Raw genomic sequence first — 12,269 nt, 5'->3', positions numbered from 1 at the left:
TAACGTCAATGGCCATTCTAAGCTGAATGTGCCTGCTCTCGTCCGAACGCAGAAGTTACACAGCGTAAGGCCTCGCTAGCACCAGTGTGGGAGACTGTCTGGGAATCCGTGGTGCGGTTGAGTTTTTATTATGTCGTTTAGATTTTGTTTCACAATCGATTAAAAAGGACTATGGATTGAAGCCTTTAATGTCAATGGCCATTCTAAGCTGAATGTCCCTGCTCTCGTCAGATCGCAGAAGTTACACAGCTTAAGGCCTCGCTGGTACCAGTGTGGGAGACTGTCTGGGAATGCGTGGTGCGGTTGACTTTTTATTATGTTGTTTAGATTTTGTTTCACAATAGATTAAATAGGACTATGGATTAAGGCTTTTAATGTCTATGGCCATTCTAAGCTGAATGTGCCTGCTCTCGTCAGATCGCAGAAGTTACACAGCTTAAGGCCTCGCTAGTACCAGTGTGGGAGACTGTGTGGGAGACTTTCTGGGAATCCGTGGTGCGGTTGACTTTTTATTATGTCGTTTAGATTTTGTTTCACAATCGATTAAAAAGGACTATGGATTAAAGCATTTAATGTCAATGGCCATTCTAAGCTGAATGTGCCTGCTCTCGTCAGATCGCAGAAGTTACACAGCTTAAGGCCTCGCTAGCACCAGTGTGGGAGACTGTCTGGGAATCCGTGGTGCGGTTGACTTTTTATTATGTCGTTTAGATTTTGTTTCACAATCGATTAAAAAGGACTATGGATTAAAGCATTTAATGTCAATGGCCATTCTAAGCTGAATGTGCCTGCTCTCGTTAGATCGCAGAAGTTACACAGCTTAACACCTCGCTAGTACCAGTGTGGGAGACTGTCTGGGAATCCGTGGTGCGGTTGACTTTTTATTATGTCGTTTAGATTTTGTTTCACAATAGAATAAATAGGACTATGGATTAAAGCATTTAACGTCAATGGCCATTCTAAGCTGAATGTGCCTGCTCTCGTCAGATCGCAGAAGTTACACAGCTTAAGGCCTCGCTAGTACCAGTGTGGGAGACTGTCTGGGAATCCGTGGTGCGGTTGACTTTTTATTATGTCGTTTAGATTTTGTTTCACAATCGATTAAAAAGCACTATGGATTAAAACATTTAATGTCAATGGCCATTCTAAACTGAATGTGCCTGCTCTCGTCAGATCGCAGAAGTTACACAGCATAAGGCCTCGCTAGTACCATTGTGGGAGACTGTCTGGGAATCCGTGGTGCGGTTGACTTTTTATTATGTCGTTTAGATTTTGTTTCACAATAGATTAAATAGGACTATGGATTAAAGCATTTAACGTCAATGGCCATTCTAAGCTGAATGTGCCTGCTCTCGTCAGATCGCAGAAGTTACACAGCTTAAGGCCTCGCTAGTACCAGTGTGGGAGACTGTCTGGGAATCCGTGGTGCGGTTGACTTTTTATTATGTCGTTTAGATTTTGTTTCACAATCGATTAAAAAGGACTATGGATTAAAGCATTTAATGTCAATGGCCATTCTAAGCTGAATGTGCCTGCTCTCGTCAGATCGCAGAAGTTACACAGCTTAAGGCCTCGCTAGTACCAGTGTGGGAGACTGTCTGGGAATCCGTGGTGCGGTTGCCTTTTTATTATGTCGTTTAGATTTTGTATCACAATCGATTAAAAAGGACTATGGATTAAAGCATTTCATGTCAATGGCCATTCTAAGCTGAATGTGCCTGCTCTCGTCAGATCGCAGAAGTTACACAGTTTAAGGCCTCGCTAGTACCAGTGTGGGAGACTGTCTGGGAATCTGTGGTGCGATTGACTTTTTATTATGTCGTTTAGATTTTGTTTCACAATAGATTAAATAGGACTATGGATTAAGGCTTTTAATGACAATGGCCATTCTAAGCTGAATGTGCCTGCTCTCGTCAGATCGCAGAAGTTACACAGCTTAAGGCCTCGCTAGTACCAGTGTGGGAGACTGTCTGGGAATCCGTGGTGCGGTTGACTTTTTATTATGTCGTTTAGATTTTGTTTCACAATAGATTAAATAGGACTATGGATTAAAGCATTTAACGTCAATGGCCATTCTAAGCTGAATGTGCCTGATCTAGTCAGAACGCAGAAGTTACACAGCTTAAGGCCTCGCTAGTACCAGTGTGGGAGACTGTCTGGGAATCCGTGGTGCGGTTGAATTTTTATTATGTCGTTTAGATTTTGTTTCACAATCGATTAAAAAGGACTATGGATTAAAGAATTTAATGTCAATGGCCATTCTAAGCTGAATGTCCCTGCTTTCGTCAGATCGCAGAAGATACACAGCTTAAGGCCTCACTAGTACCAGTGTGGGAGACTGTCTGGGAATCCGTGGTGCAGTTGACTTTTTATTATGTTGTTTAGATTTTGTTTCACAATAGATTAAATAGGACTGTGGATTAAGGCTTTTAATGTCAATGGCCATTCTAAGCTGAATGTGCCTGCTCTCGTCAGATCGCAGAAGTTACACAGCTTAACGCCTCGCTAGTACCAGTGTGGGAGACTGTCTGGGAATCCGTGGTGCGGTTGAATTCTTATTATGTCGTTTAGATTTTGTTTCACAATCGATTAAAAAGGACTATGGATTAAAGCATTTAATGTCAATAGCCATTCTAAGCTGAATGTCCCTGCTCTCGTCAGATCGCAGAAGTTACACAGCTTAAGGCCTCGCTAGTACCAGTGTGGGAGACTGTCTGGGAATCCGTGGTGCGGTTGAATTCTTATTATGTCGTTTAGATTTTGTTTCACAATCGATTAAAAAGGACTATGGATTAAAGCATTTAATGTCAATGGCCATTCTAAGCTGAATGCACCTGCTCTCGTCAGATCGCAGAAGTTACCCAGCTTAAGGCCTCGCTAGTACCAGTGTGGGAGACTGTCTCGGAATCCGTTGTGCGGTTGAATTTTTATTATGTCGTTTAGATTTTGTTTCACAATCGATTAAAAAGGACTATGGATTAAAGCATTTAATGTCAATGGCCATTCTAAGCTGAATGTCCCTGCTCTCGTCAGATCGCAGAAGTTACACAGCTTAAGGCCTCGCTAGTACCAGTGTGGGAGACTGTCTGGGAATCCGTGGTGCTGTTGACTTTTTATTATGTCGTTTACATTTTGTTTCACAATCGATTAAAAAGGACTATGGATTAAAGCATTTGATGTCAATGGCCATTCTAAGCTGAATGTGCCTACTCTCGTCAGATCGCAGAAGTTACTCAGCTTAAGGCCTCGCTAGTACCAGTGTGGGAGACTGTCTGGGAATCCGTGGTGCGGTTGACTTTTTATTATGTCGTTTAGATTTTGTTTCACAATCGATTAAAAAGGACTATGGATTAAAGCATTTAAGGTCAATGGCCATTCTAAGCTGAATGTGCCTGCTCTCGTCAGAACGCAGAAGTTACATAGCTTAAGTCCTCGCTAGTACCAGTGTGGGAGACTGTCTGGGAATCCGTGGTGCGGTTGACTTTTTATTATGTTGTTTAGATTTTGTTTCACAATAGATTAAATAGGACTATGGATTAAGGCTTTTAATGTCAATGTCCATTCTAAGCTGAATGTGCCTGCTCTCGTCAGATCGCAGAAGTTACACAGCTTAAGGCCTCGCTAGTACCAGTGTGGGAGACTGTCTGGGAATCCGTGGTGCGGTTGAGTTTTTATTATGTCGTTTAGATTTTGTTTCACAATCGATTAAAAAGGACTATGGATTAAAGCCTTTAATGTCAATGGCCATTCTAAGCTGAATGTCCCTGCTCTCGTCAGATCGCAGAAGTTACACAGCTTAAGGCCTCGCTGGTACCAGTGTGGGAGACTGTCTGGGAATGCGTGGTGCGGTTGACTTTTTATTATGTTGTTTAGATTTTGTTTCACAATAGATTAAATAGGACTATGGATTAAGGCTTTTAATGTCAATGGCCATTCTAAGCTGAATGTGCCTGCTCTCGTCAGATCGCAGAAGTTACACAGCTTAAGGCCTCGCTTGTACCAGTGTGGGAGACTGTCTGGGAATCTGTGGTGCGGTTGACTTTTTATTATGTTGTTTAGATTTTGTTTCACAATAGATTAAATAGGACTATGGATTAAGGCTTTTAATGTCAATGGCCATTCTAAGCTGAATGTGCCTGCTCTCGTCAGATCGCAGAAGTTACACAGCTTAAGGCCTCGCTAGTACCAGTGTGGGAGACTGTCTGGGAATCCGTGGTGCGGTTGAATTTTTATTATGTTGTTTAGATTTTGTTTCACAATCGATTAAAAAGGACTATGGATTAAAGCATTTAATGTCAATGGCCATTCTAAGCTGAATGTGCCTGCTCTCGTTAGATCGCAGAAGTTACACAGCTTAACGCCTCGCTAGTACCAGTATGGGTGACTGTCTGGGAATCCGTGGTGCGGTTGTCTTTTTATTATGTTGTTTAGATTTTGTTTCACAATAGATTAAATAGGACTATGGATTAAGGCTTTTAATGTCAATGGCCATTCTAAGCTGAATGTACCTGCTCTCGTCAGATCGCAGAAGTTACACAGCTTAAGGCCTCGCTAGTACCGGTGTGGGAGACTGTCTGGGAATCCGTGGTGCGGTTGACTTTTTATTATGTCGTTTAGATTTTGTTTCACAATCGATTAAAAAGGACTATGGATTAAAGCATTTAATGTCAATGGCCATTCTAAGCTGAAAGTGCATGCTCTTGTTAGATTGCAGAAGTTAAACAGCTTAAGGCCTCGCTAGTACCAGTGTGGGAGACTGTTTGGGAATCCGTGGTGCAGTTGAATTTTTATTATGTCGTTTAGATTTTGTTTCACAATCGATTAAAAAGGACTATGGATTAAAGCATTTAATGTCAATGGCCATTCTAAGCTGAATGTGCCTGCTCTCGTCAGATCGCAGAAGTTACACAGCTTAAGGCCTCGCTAGTACCAGTGTGGGAGACTGTCTGGGAATCCGTGGAGCGGTTGAATTTTTATTATGTCGTTTAGATTTTGTTTCACAATCGATTAAAAAGGACTATGGATTAAAGCATTTAATGTCAATGGCCATTCTAAGCTGAATGTGCCTGCTCTCGTCAGAACGCAGAAGTTACATAGCTTAAGGCCTCGCTAGTACCAGTGTGGGAGACTGTCTGGGAATCCGTGGTGCGGTTGACTTTTTATAATGTTGTTTAGATTTTGTTTCACAATAGATTAAATAGGACTATGGATTAAAGCTTTTAATGTCAATGGCCATTCTAAGCTGAATGTGCCTGCTCTCGTCAGATCGCAGAAGTTACACAGCTTAAGTCCTCGCTAGTACCAGTGTGGGAGACTGTCTGGGAATCCGTGGTGCGGTTGACTTTTTATTATGTCATTTAGATTTTGTTTCACAATCGATTAAAAAGGACTATGGATTAAAGCATTTAATGTCAATGGCCATTCTAAGCTGAATGTGCATGCTCTCGTTAGATCGCAGAAGTTAAACAGCTTAACGCCTCGCTAGTACCAGTGTGGGAGACTGTCTGGGAATCCGTGGTGCGGTTGAATTTTTATTATGTCGTTTAGATTTTGTTTCACAATCGATTAAAAAGGACTATGGATTAAAGAATTTAATGTCAATGGCCATTCTAAGCTGAATGTCCCTGCTCTCGTCAGATCGCAGAAGTTACACAGCTGAAGGCCTCGCTAGTACCAGTATGGGTGACTGTCTGGGAATCCGTGGTGCGGTTGTCTTTTTATTATGTTGTTTAGATTTTGTTTCACAATAGATTAAATAGGACTATGGATTAAGGCTTTTAATGTCAATGGCCATTCTAAGCTGAATGTGCCTGCTCTCGTCAGATCGCAGAAGTTACACAGCTTAAGGCCTCGCTAGTACCGGTGTGGGAGACTGTCTGGGAATCTGTGGTGCGGTTGACTTTTTATTATGTCGTTTAGATTTTGTTTCACAATCGATTAAAAAGGACTATGGATTAAAGCATTTAATGTCAATGGCCATTCTAAGCTGAAAGTGCATGCTCTTGTTAGATTGCAGAATTTAAACAGCTTAAGGCCTCGCTAGTACCAGTGTGGGAGACTGTTTGGGAATCCGTGGTGCGGTTGAATTTTTATTATGTCGTTTAGATTTTGTTTCACAATCGATTAAAAAGGACTATGGATTAAAGCATTTAATGTCAATGGCCATTCTAAGCTGAATGTCCCTGCTCTCGTCAGATCGCAGAAGTTACACAGCTTAACGCCTCGCTAGTACCAGTGTGGGAGACTGTCTGGGAATCCGTGGTGCGGTTGACTTTTTATTATGTCGTTTAGATTTTGTTTCACAATAGATTAAATAGGACTATGGATTAAAACATTTAACGTCAATGGCCATTCTAAGCTGAATGTGCCTGCTCTCGTCCGAACGCAGAAGTTACACAGCTTAAGGCCTCGCTAGTACCAGTGTGGGAGACTGTCTGGGAATCCGTGGTGCGGTTGAGTTTTTATTATGTCGTTTAGATTTTGTTTCACAATCGATTAAAAAGGACTATGGATTAATGCCTTTAATGTCAATGGCCATTCTAAGCTGAATGTCCCTGCTCTCGTCAGATCGCAGAAGTTACACAGCTTAAGGCCTCGCTGGTACCAGTGTGGGAGACTGTCTGGGAATGCGTGGTGCGGTTGACTTTTTATTATGTTGTTTAGATTTTGTTTCACAATAGATTAAATAGGACTATGGATTAAGGCTTTTAATGTCAATGGCCATTCTAAGCTGAATGTGCCTGCTCTCGTCAGATCGCAGAAGTTACACAGCTTAAGGCCTCACTAGTACCTGTGTGGGAGACTGTCTGGGAATCCGTGGTGCGGTTGACTATTTATTATGTTGTTTAGATTTTGTTTCACAATAGATTAAATAGGACTATGGATTAAAGCATTTAATGTCAATGGCCATTCTAAGCTGAATGTGCCTGCTCTCGTTAGATCGCAGAAGTTACACAGCTTAACGCCTCGCTAGTACCAGTGTGGGTGACTGTCTGGGAATCCGTGGTGCGGTTGACTTATTATTATGTCGTTTAGATTTTGTTTCACAATAGATTAAATAGGACTATGGATTAAAGCATTTAACGTCAATGGCAATTCTAAGCTGAATGTGCCTGCTCTCGTCAGATCGCAGAAGTTACACAGCTTAAGGCCTCGCTAGTACCAGTGTGGGAGACTGTCTGGGAATCCGTGGAGCGGTTGAATTTTTATTATGTCGTTTAGATTTTGTTTCACAATCGATTAAAAAGGACTATGGATTAAAGCATTTAATGTCAATGGCCATTCTAAGCTGAATGTGCCTGCTCTCGTCAGAACGCAGAAGTTACATAGCTTAAGGCCTCGCTAGTACCAGTGTGGGAGACTGTCTGGGAATCCGTGGTGCGGTTGACTTTTTATAATGTTGTTTAGATTTTGTTTCACAATAGATTAAATAGGACTATGGATTAAAGCTTTTAATGTCAATGGCCATTCTAAGCTGAATGTGCCTGCTCTTGTCAGATCGCAGAAGTTACACGGCTTAAGTCCTCGCTAGTACCAGTGTGGGAGACTGTCTGGGAATCCGTGGTGCGGTTGACTTTTTATTATGTCATTTAGATTTTGTTTCACAATCGATTAAAAAGGACTATGGATTAAAGCATTTAATGTCAATGGCCATTCTAAGCTGAATGTGCATGTTCTCGTTAGATCGCAGAAGTTAAACAGCTTAACGCCTCGCTAGTACCAGTGTGGGAGACTGTCTGGGAATCCGTGGTGCGGTTGAATTTTTATTATGTCGTTTAGATTTTGTTTCACAATCGATTAAAAAGGACTATGGATTAAAGAATTTAATGTCAAGGGCCATTCTAAGCTGAATGTCCCTGCTCTCGTCAGATCGCAGAAGTTACACAGCTTAAGGCCTCGCTAGTACCAGTATGGGTGACTGTCTGGGAATCCGTGGTGCGGTTGTCTTTTTATTATGTCGTTTAGATTTTGTTTCACAATCGATTAAAAAGGACTATGGATTAAAGCATTTAATGTCAATGGCCATTCTAAGCTGAATGTCCCTGCTCTCGTCAGATCGCAGAAGTTACACAGCTTAAGGCCTCGCTAGTACCAGTGTGGGAGACTGTCTGGGAATCCGTGGTGCGGTTGACTTTTTATTATGTCGTTTAGATTTTGTTTCACAATAGATTAAATAGGACTATGGATTAAAACATTTAACGTCAATGGCCATTCTAAGCTGAATGTGCCTGCTCTCGTCCGAACGCAGAAGTTACACAGCTTAAGGCCTCGCTAGTACCAGTGTGGGAGACTGTCTGGGAATCCGTGGTGCGGTTGAGTTTTTATTATGTCGTTTAGATTTTGTTTCACAATCGATTAAAAAGGACTATGGATTAATGCCTTTAATGTCAATGGCCATTCTAAGCTGAATGTGCCTGCTCTCGTCAGATCGCAGAAGTTACACAGCTTAAGGCCTCACTAGTACCTGTGTGGGAGACTGTCTGGGAATCCGTGGTGCGGTTGACTTATTATTATGTCGTTTAGATTTTGTTTCACAATAGATTAAATAGGACTATGGATTAAAGCATTTAACGTCAATGGCCATTCTAAGCTGAATGTGCCTGCTCTCGTCAGATCGCAGAAGTTACACAGCTTAAGGCCTCGCTAGTACCAGTGTGGGAGACTGTCTGGGAATCCGTGGAGCGGTTGAATATTTATTATGTCGTTTAGATTTTGTTTCACAATCGATTAAAAAGGACTATGGATTAAAGCATTTAATGTCAATGGCCATTCTAAGCTGAATGTGCCTGCTCTCGTCAGAACGCAGAAGTTACGTAGCTTAAGGCCTCGCTAGTACCAGTGTGGGAGACTGTCTGGGAATCCGTGGTGCGGTTGACTTTTTATAATGTTGTTTAGATTTTGTTTCACAATAGATTAAATAGGACTATGGATTAAAGCTTTTAATGTCAATGGCCATTCTAAGCTGAATGTGCCTGCTCTCGTCAGATCGCAGAAGTTACACAGCTTAAGTCCTCGCTAGTACCAGTGTGGGAGACTGTCTGGGAATCCGTGGTGCGGTTGACTTTTTATTATGTCATTTAGATTTTGTTTCACAATCGATTAAAAAGGACTATGGATTAAAGCATTTAATGTCAATGGCCATTCTAAGCTGAATGTGCATGCTCTCGTCAAATCGCAGAAGTTACACAGCTTAAGGCCTCGCTAGTACCAGTGTGGGAGACTGTCTGGGAATCCGTGGTGCAGTTGACTTTTTATTATGTTGTTTAGATTTTGTTTCACAATAGATTAAATAGGACTGTGGATTAAGGCTTTTAATGTCAATGGCCATTCTAAGCTGAATGTGCCTGCTCTCGTCAGATCGCAGAAGTTACACAGCTTAACGCCTCGCTAGTACCAGTGTGGGAGACTGTCTGGGAATCCGTGGTGCGGTTGAAGTCTTATTATGTCGTTTAGATTTTGTTTCACAATCGATTAAAAAGGACTATGGATTAAAGCATTTAATGTCAATAGCCATTCTAAGCTGAATGTCCCTGCTCTCGTCAGATCGCAGAAGTTACACAGCTTAAGGCCTCGCTAGTACCAGTGTGGGAGACTGTCTGGGAATCCGTGGTGCGGTTGACTTTTTATTATGTCGTTTAGATTTTGTTTCACAATCGATTAAAAAGGACTATGGATTAAAGCATTTAATGTCAATGGCCATTCTAAGCTGAATGTCCCTGCTCTCGTCAGATCGCAGAAGTTACACAGCTTAAGGCCTCGCTAGTACCAGTGTGGGAGACTGTCTGGGAATCAGTGGTGCGGTTGACTTTTTATTATGTCGTTTAGATTTTGTTTCACAATCGATTAAAAAGGACTATGGATTAAAGCATTTAATGTCAATGGCCATTCTAAGCTGAATGTGCCTGCTCTCGTCAGATCGCAGAAATTACACAGCTTAAGGCTTCGCCAGTACCAGTGTGGGAGACTGTCTGGGAATCCGTGGTGCGGTTGACTTTTTATTATGTCGTTTAGATTTTGTTTTACAATCGATTAAAAAGGACTATGGATTAAAGCATTTAATGTCAATGGCCATTCTAAGCTGAATGTCCCTGCTCTCGTCAGATCGCAGAAGTTACACAGCTTAAGGCCTCGCTAGTACCAGTGTGGGAGACTGTCTGGGAATCAGTGGTGCGGTTGACTTTTTATTATGTCGTTTAGATTTTGTTTCACAATCGATTAAAAAGGACTATGGATTAAAGCATTTAATGTCAATGGCCATTCTAAGCTGAATGTGCCTGCTCTCGTCAGATCGCAGAAATTACACAGCTTAAGGCTTCGCCAGTACCAGTGTGGGAGACTGTCTGGGAATCCGTGGTGCGGTTGACTTTTTATTATGTCGTTTAGATTTTGTTTTACAATCGATTAAAAAGGACTATGGATTAAAGCATTTAATGTCAATGGCCATTCTAAGCTGAATGTGCCTGCTCTCGTCAGATCGCAGAAGTTACACAGCTTAAGGCCTCGCTAGTACCAGTGTGGGAGACTGTCTGGGAATCCGTGGAGCGGTTGAATTTTTATTATGTCGTTTAGATTTTGTTTCACAATCGATTAAAAAGGACTATGGATTAAAGCATTTAATGTCAATGGCCATTCTAAGCTGAATGTGCCTGCTCTCGTCAGATCGCAGAAGTTACACAGCTTAAGGCCTCGCTAGTACCAGTGTGGGAGACTGTCTGGGAATCCGTGGTGCGGTTAACTTTTTATTATGTCGTTTAGATTTTGTTTCACAATCGATTAAAAAGGACTATGGATTAAAGCATTTAATGTCAATGGCCATTCTAAGCTGAATGTGCCTGCTCTCGTCAGAACGCAGAAGTTACATAACTTAAGGCCTCGCTAGTACCAGTGTGGGAGACTGTCTGGGAATCCGTGGTGCGGTTGACTTTTTATAATGTTGTTTAGATTTTGTTTCACAATAGATTAAATAGGACTATGGATTAAAGCATTTAATGTCAATGGCCATTCTAAGCTGAATGTGCCTGCTCTCGTTAGATCGCAGAAGTTACACAGTTTAACGCCTCGCTAGTACCAGTATGGGTGACTGTCTGGGAATCCGTGGTGCGGTTGTCTTTTTATTATGTTGTTTAGATTTTGTTTCACAATAGATTAAATAGGACTATGGATTAAGGCTTTTAATGTCAATGGCCATTCTAAGCTGAATGTGCCTGCTCTCGTCAGATCGCAGAAGTTACACAGCTTAAGGCCTCGCTAGTACCGGTGTGGGAGACTGTCTGGGAATCCGTGGTGCGGTTGACTTTTTATTATGTCGTTTAGATTTTGTTTCACAATCGATTAAAAAGGACTATGGATTAAAGCATTTAATGTCAATGGCCATTCTAAGCTGAAAGTGCATGCTCTTGTTAGATTGCAGAAGTTAAACAGCTTAAGGCCTCGCTAGTACCAGTGTGGGAGACTGTTTGGGAATCCGTGGTGCGGTTGAATTTTTATTATGTCGTTTAGATTTTGTTTCACAATCGATTAAAAAGGACTATGGATTAAAGCATTTAATGTCAATGGCCATTCTAAGCTGAATGTCCCTGCTCTCGTCAGATCGCAGAAGTTACACAGCTTAAGGCCTCGCTAGTACCAGTGTGGGAGACTGTCTGGGAATCCGTGGTGCGGTTGACTTTTTATTATGTCGTTTAGATTTTGTATCACAATCGATTAAAAAGGACTATGGATTAAAGCATTTAAAGTCAATGCTCATTCTAAGCTGAATGTGCCTGCTCTCGTTAGATCGCAGAAGTTACACAGCTTAACGCCTCGCTAGTACCAGTGTGGGAGACTGTCTGGGAATCCGTGGTGCGGTTGACTTTTTATTATGTCGTTTAGATTTTGTTTCACAATAGATTAAATAGGACTATGGATTAAAACATTTAATGTCAATGGCCATTCTAAGCTGAATGTTCCTGCTCTCGTCCGAACGCAGAAGTTACACAGCTTAAGGCCTCGCTAGTACCAGTGTGGGAGACTGTCTGGGAATCCGTGGTGCGGTTGAGTTTTTATTATGTCGTTTAGATTTTGTTTCACAATCGATTAAAAAGGACTATGGATTAATGCCTTTAATGTCAATGGCCATTCTAAGCTGAATGTCCCTGCTCTCATCAGATCGCAGAAGTTACACAGCTTAAGGCCTCGCTGGTACCAGTGTGGGAGACTGTCTGGGAATGCGTGGTGCGGTTGACTTTTTATTATGTTGTTTAGATTTTGTTTCACAATAGATTAAATAG

General features: G+C 41.7%; 60 pseudogenes; all 60 read left to right on the top strand.

The window, feature by feature from the left end:
- The first annotated feature begins 190 nt into the window (after window positions 1-190).
- LOC142745375 (5S ribosomal RNA) lies at window positions 191-309 on the top strand (annotated as a pseudogene).
- Window positions 310-574: 265 nt separating this feature from the next.
- LOC142745775 (5S ribosomal RNA) lies at window positions 575-693 on the top strand (annotated as a pseudogene).
- A 67-nt stretch (window positions 694-760) lies between these two features.
- LOC142746819 (5S ribosomal RNA) lies at window positions 761-879 on the top strand (annotated as a pseudogene).
- Window positions 880-946: 67 nt separating this feature from the next.
- LOC142746493 (5S ribosomal RNA) lies at window positions 947-1,065 on the top strand (annotated as a pseudogene).
- A 67-nt stretch (window positions 1,066-1,132) lies between these two features.
- Window positions 1,133-1,251, top strand: LOC142746522 (5S ribosomal RNA; annotated as a pseudogene).
- A 67-nt stretch (window positions 1,252-1,318) lies between these two features.
- LOC142746482 (5S ribosomal RNA) lies at window positions 1,319-1,437 on the top strand (annotated as a pseudogene).
- Window positions 1,438-1,504: 67 nt separating this feature from the next.
- On the top strand, window positions 1,505-1,623 carry LOC142744407 (5S ribosomal RNA; annotated as a pseudogene).
- A 67-nt stretch (window positions 1,624-1,690) lies between these two features.
- Window positions 1,691-1,809, top strand: LOC142744919 (5S ribosomal RNA; annotated as a pseudogene).
- Window positions 1,810-1,876: 67 nt separating this feature from the next.
- On the top strand, window positions 1,877-1,995 carry LOC142744438 (5S ribosomal RNA; annotated as a pseudogene).
- Window positions 1,996-2,062: 67 nt separating this feature from the next.
- LOC142747097 (5S ribosomal RNA) lies at window positions 2,063-2,181 on the top strand (annotated as a pseudogene).
- A 67-nt stretch (window positions 2,182-2,248) lies between these two features.
- Window positions 2,249-2,367, top strand: LOC142746483 (5S ribosomal RNA; annotated as a pseudogene).
- Window positions 2,368-2,434: 67 nt separating this feature from the next.
- LOC142746916 (5S ribosomal RNA) lies at window positions 2,435-2,553 on the top strand (annotated as a pseudogene).
- A 67-nt stretch (window positions 2,554-2,620) lies between these two features.
- LOC142745496 (5S ribosomal RNA) lies at window positions 2,621-2,739 on the top strand (annotated as a pseudogene).
- Window positions 2,740-2,806: 67 nt separating this feature from the next.
- LOC142746800 (5S ribosomal RNA) lies at window positions 2,807-2,925 on the top strand (annotated as a pseudogene).
- Window positions 2,926-2,992: 67 nt separating this feature from the next.
- Window positions 2,993-3,111, top strand: LOC142746057 (5S ribosomal RNA; annotated as a pseudogene).
- A 67-nt stretch (window positions 3,112-3,178) lies between these two features.
- On the top strand, window positions 3,179-3,297 carry LOC142746000 (5S ribosomal RNA; annotated as a pseudogene).
- Window positions 3,298-3,364: 67 nt separating this feature from the next.
- Window positions 3,365-3,483, top strand: LOC142745547 (5S ribosomal RNA; annotated as a pseudogene).
- Window positions 3,484-3,550: 67 nt separating this feature from the next.
- Window positions 3,551-3,669, top strand: LOC142746501 (5S ribosomal RNA; annotated as a pseudogene).
- A 67-nt stretch (window positions 3,670-3,736) lies between these two features.
- Window positions 3,737-3,855, top strand: LOC142745374 (5S ribosomal RNA; annotated as a pseudogene).
- Window positions 3,856-3,922: 67 nt separating this feature from the next.
- On the top strand, window positions 3,923-4,041 carry LOC142745092 (5S ribosomal RNA; annotated as a pseudogene).
- A 67-nt stretch (window positions 4,042-4,108) lies between these two features.
- Window positions 4,109-4,227, top strand: LOC142744806 (5S ribosomal RNA; annotated as a pseudogene).
- A 67-nt stretch (window positions 4,228-4,294) lies between these two features.
- Window positions 4,295-4,413, top strand: LOC142746394 (5S ribosomal RNA; annotated as a pseudogene).
- Window positions 4,414-4,480: 67 nt separating this feature from the next.
- LOC142743790 (5S ribosomal RNA) lies at window positions 4,481-4,599 on the top strand (annotated as a pseudogene).
- Window positions 4,600-4,852: 253 nt separating this feature from the next.
- Window positions 4,853-4,971, top strand: LOC142745935 (5S ribosomal RNA; annotated as a pseudogene).
- A 67-nt stretch (window positions 4,972-5,038) lies between these two features.
- On the top strand, window positions 5,039-5,157 carry LOC142744092 (5S ribosomal RNA; annotated as a pseudogene).
- Window positions 5,158-5,224: 67 nt separating this feature from the next.
- Window positions 5,225-5,343, top strand: LOC142744971 (5S ribosomal RNA; annotated as a pseudogene).
- A 67-nt stretch (window positions 5,344-5,410) lies between these two features.
- On the top strand, window positions 5,411-5,529 carry LOC142746980 (5S ribosomal RNA; annotated as a pseudogene).
- Window positions 5,530-5,596: 67 nt separating this feature from the next.
- On the top strand, window positions 5,597-5,715 carry LOC142745198 (5S ribosomal RNA; annotated as a pseudogene).
- A 67-nt stretch (window positions 5,716-5,782) lies between these two features.
- LOC142744219 (5S ribosomal RNA) lies at window positions 5,783-5,901 on the top strand (annotated as a pseudogene).
- A 253-nt stretch (window positions 5,902-6,154) lies between these two features.
- Window positions 6,155-6,273, top strand: LOC142746271 (5S ribosomal RNA; annotated as a pseudogene).
- A 67-nt stretch (window positions 6,274-6,340) lies between these two features.
- Window positions 6,341-6,459, top strand: LOC142744286 (5S ribosomal RNA; annotated as a pseudogene).
- Window positions 6,460-6,526: 67 nt separating this feature from the next.
- Window positions 6,527-6,645, top strand: LOC142745373 (5S ribosomal RNA; annotated as a pseudogene).
- A 67-nt stretch (window positions 6,646-6,712) lies between these two features.
- On the top strand, window positions 6,713-6,831 carry LOC142744121 (5S ribosomal RNA; annotated as a pseudogene).
- Window positions 6,832-6,898: 67 nt separating this feature from the next.
- Window positions 6,899-7,017, top strand: LOC142745879 (5S ribosomal RNA; annotated as a pseudogene).
- A 67-nt stretch (window positions 7,018-7,084) lies between these two features.
- On the top strand, window positions 7,085-7,203 carry LOC142746628 (5S ribosomal RNA; annotated as a pseudogene).
- Window positions 7,204-7,270: 67 nt separating this feature from the next.
- Window positions 7,271-7,389, top strand: LOC142744090 (5S ribosomal RNA; annotated as a pseudogene).
- A 67-nt stretch (window positions 7,390-7,456) lies between these two features.
- Window positions 7,457-7,575, top strand: LOC142746693 (5S ribosomal RNA; annotated as a pseudogene).
- Window positions 7,576-7,828: 253 nt separating this feature from the next.
- On the top strand, window positions 7,829-7,947 carry LOC142744962 (5S ribosomal RNA; annotated as a pseudogene).
- A 67-nt stretch (window positions 7,948-8,014) lies between these two features.
- On the top strand, window positions 8,015-8,133 carry LOC142744000 (5S ribosomal RNA; annotated as a pseudogene).
- A 67-nt stretch (window positions 8,134-8,200) lies between these two features.
- On the top strand, window positions 8,201-8,319 carry LOC142744285 (5S ribosomal RNA; annotated as a pseudogene).
- A 67-nt stretch (window positions 8,320-8,386) lies between these two features.
- Window positions 8,387-8,505, top strand: LOC142744120 (5S ribosomal RNA; annotated as a pseudogene).
- Window positions 8,506-8,572: 67 nt separating this feature from the next.
- On the top strand, window positions 8,573-8,691 carry LOC142745934 (5S ribosomal RNA; annotated as a pseudogene).
- Window positions 8,692-8,758: 67 nt separating this feature from the next.
- Window positions 8,759-8,877, top strand: LOC142744882 (5S ribosomal RNA; annotated as a pseudogene).
- A 67-nt stretch (window positions 8,878-8,944) lies between these two features.
- Window positions 8,945-9,063, top strand: LOC142744970 (5S ribosomal RNA; annotated as a pseudogene).
- Window positions 9,064-9,130: 67 nt separating this feature from the next.
- Window positions 9,131-9,249, top strand: LOC142746843 (5S ribosomal RNA; annotated as a pseudogene).
- A 67-nt stretch (window positions 9,250-9,316) lies between these two features.
- On the top strand, window positions 9,317-9,435 carry LOC142747260 (5S ribosomal RNA; annotated as a pseudogene).
- A 67-nt stretch (window positions 9,436-9,502) lies between these two features.
- Window positions 9,503-9,621, top strand: LOC142744147 (5S ribosomal RNA; annotated as a pseudogene).
- A 67-nt stretch (window positions 9,622-9,688) lies between these two features.
- LOC142745053 (5S ribosomal RNA) lies at window positions 9,689-9,807 on the top strand (annotated as a pseudogene).
- Window positions 9,808-9,874: 67 nt separating this feature from the next.
- LOC142745002 (5S ribosomal RNA) lies at window positions 9,875-9,993 on the top strand (annotated as a pseudogene).
- Window positions 9,994-10,060: 67 nt separating this feature from the next.
- Window positions 10,061-10,179, top strand: LOC142745052 (5S ribosomal RNA; annotated as a pseudogene).
- A 67-nt stretch (window positions 10,180-10,246) lies between these two features.
- LOC142745001 (5S ribosomal RNA) lies at window positions 10,247-10,365 on the top strand (annotated as a pseudogene).
- Window positions 10,366-10,432: 67 nt separating this feature from the next.
- Window positions 10,433-10,551, top strand: LOC142745933 (5S ribosomal RNA; annotated as a pseudogene).
- A 67-nt stretch (window positions 10,552-10,618) lies between these two features.
- Window positions 10,619-10,737, top strand: LOC142744735 (5S ribosomal RNA; annotated as a pseudogene).
- Window positions 10,738-10,804: 67 nt separating this feature from the next.
- On the top strand, window positions 10,805-10,923 carry LOC142745454 (5S ribosomal RNA; annotated as a pseudogene).
- Window positions 10,924-10,990: 67 nt separating this feature from the next.
- LOC142746909 (5S ribosomal RNA) lies at window positions 10,991-11,109 on the top strand (annotated as a pseudogene).
- A 67-nt stretch (window positions 11,110-11,176) lies between these two features.
- LOC142747791 (5S ribosomal RNA) lies at window positions 11,177-11,295 on the top strand (annotated as a pseudogene).
- A 67-nt stretch (window positions 11,296-11,362) lies between these two features.
- LOC142747245 (5S ribosomal RNA) lies at window positions 11,363-11,481 on the top strand (annotated as a pseudogene).
- Window positions 11,482-11,548: 67 nt separating this feature from the next.
- LOC142743999 (5S ribosomal RNA) lies at window positions 11,549-11,667 on the top strand (annotated as a pseudogene).
- Window positions 11,668-11,920: 253 nt separating this feature from the next.
- Window positions 11,921-12,039, top strand: LOC142744302 (5S ribosomal RNA; annotated as a pseudogene).
- A 67-nt stretch (window positions 12,040-12,106) lies between these two features.
- Window positions 12,107-12,225, top strand: LOC142744903 (5S ribosomal RNA; annotated as a pseudogene).
- Window positions 12,226-12,269: the final 44 nt, after the last annotated feature.

This window comes from Rhinoderma darwinii, chromosome 2 (assembly GCF_050947455.1).
Source record: "Rhinoderma darwinii isolate aRhiDar2 chromosome 2, aRhiDar2.hap1, whole genome shotgun sequence".
NCBI classification, from domain to species: Eukaryota; Metazoa; Chordata; class Amphibia; order Anura; family Rhinodermatidae; genus Rhinoderma; species Rhinoderma darwinii.
The sequence above is the reverse complement of the archived record's forward strand: the minus strand, read 5'-3'. Positions and strand labels throughout refer to the sequence as shown.